The sequence below is a fragment of the Nannospalax galili genome, unplaced genomic scaffold, assembly GCF_000622305.1.
Source record: "Nannospalax galili isolate Female #2095 unplaced genomic scaffold, S.galili_v1.0 scaffold735, whole genome shotgun sequence".
NCBI lineage: Eukaryota > Metazoa > Chordata > Mammalia > Rodentia > Spalacidae > Nannospalax > Nannospalax galili.
The window spans coordinates 3,009,555-3,010,389 of NW_008337053.1; the positions used below are offsets into that span (position 1 = coordinate 3,009,555).

General features: G+C 39.0%; 1 protein-coding gene across 3 annotated transcripts in view; it reads left to right on the forward strand.

Annotated features, from left to right (window-relative positions):
* Window positions 1-34: 34 nt before the first annotated feature.
* Window positions 35-835, forward strand: part of Klhl3 (kelch like family member 3) — a 155,391-nt gene continuing 154,590 nt past the window's right edge. For 2 of the 3 annotated variants that reach the window (XM_029562965.1, XM_008831815.3), the window contains exon 1: window positions 36-64. The gene's annotated coding sequence lies outside the window, so the exon portion shown is untranslated. Of the gene's footprint in view, window positions 65-835 lie in introns of all 3 variants that reach the window. The other variant, XM_029562966.1, reaches the window with a different exon arrangement.

Below are 835 nucleotides of genomic sequence, written 5' to 3' on the forward strand. Positions count from 1 at the left end.
TCTCTCCTAGGTCGACTAAGTTCCAGGGGACTATGAGCATCTCTCAAAATGTCCTGTAACTGTGGTAAGTCACCTGTCCTCTTGATCAAGGAAGCCATTGAGACCCCATCAGATGGACTTGAGCCAGTGTCTAGTCTACAAAGAGGAGGGTCAACACAGAGGAATCATTTCTTCCATGCTTCCAAGCGAAGCCAACCATGGTTGAGCAGGGCCTTTGACTTATCTTCACATAGATGGAACTGGTAAAAGAATGGAGCCAGGGGGTCCTCCCAAGCCCATGTGACCCTGAGGACCAGATCCTCACATGATCTTAAGAGTAAAAATAAATTGGTTTATCTGGGCCAACTCTGTATGATATACACCCACAAAAAAATTAACAAATTAAAAAAAAGATGTATTTGAGAAGGAAGCATAAAAATTGACTTCATGTTAAGTAGTAGAGGTAATAAACATGGCCGTTGAAAGCTACCTGATGACTTCATATCCATACTCAGGTGCCAAGGATCCGAGTGTAACCAACTGTGACTTGTAATAATCTGATACTTAGAGATTAAAGACACATGTGCAAACATCTAAGCATTCGTTGCATTAAAAATGTAGGAAACAGCATATTTTAAAATGAAATGGAGAGCTTCTGCAAAGGTTAAAAACATTCAATTTATTTTATTTTATTTTAATTTTTACAAAAACTTTATTGAGAATTTCATACATGCATATAATATGTTTTGATCAAATCCATGCCCACTCCCTTCCCTCCAACTTCTCCCATATCTCCCCATCACATTTTTTCTGACAACTTCGTGTACTCTTTCTTTTTGAGTGGGGGGTGGGCTTT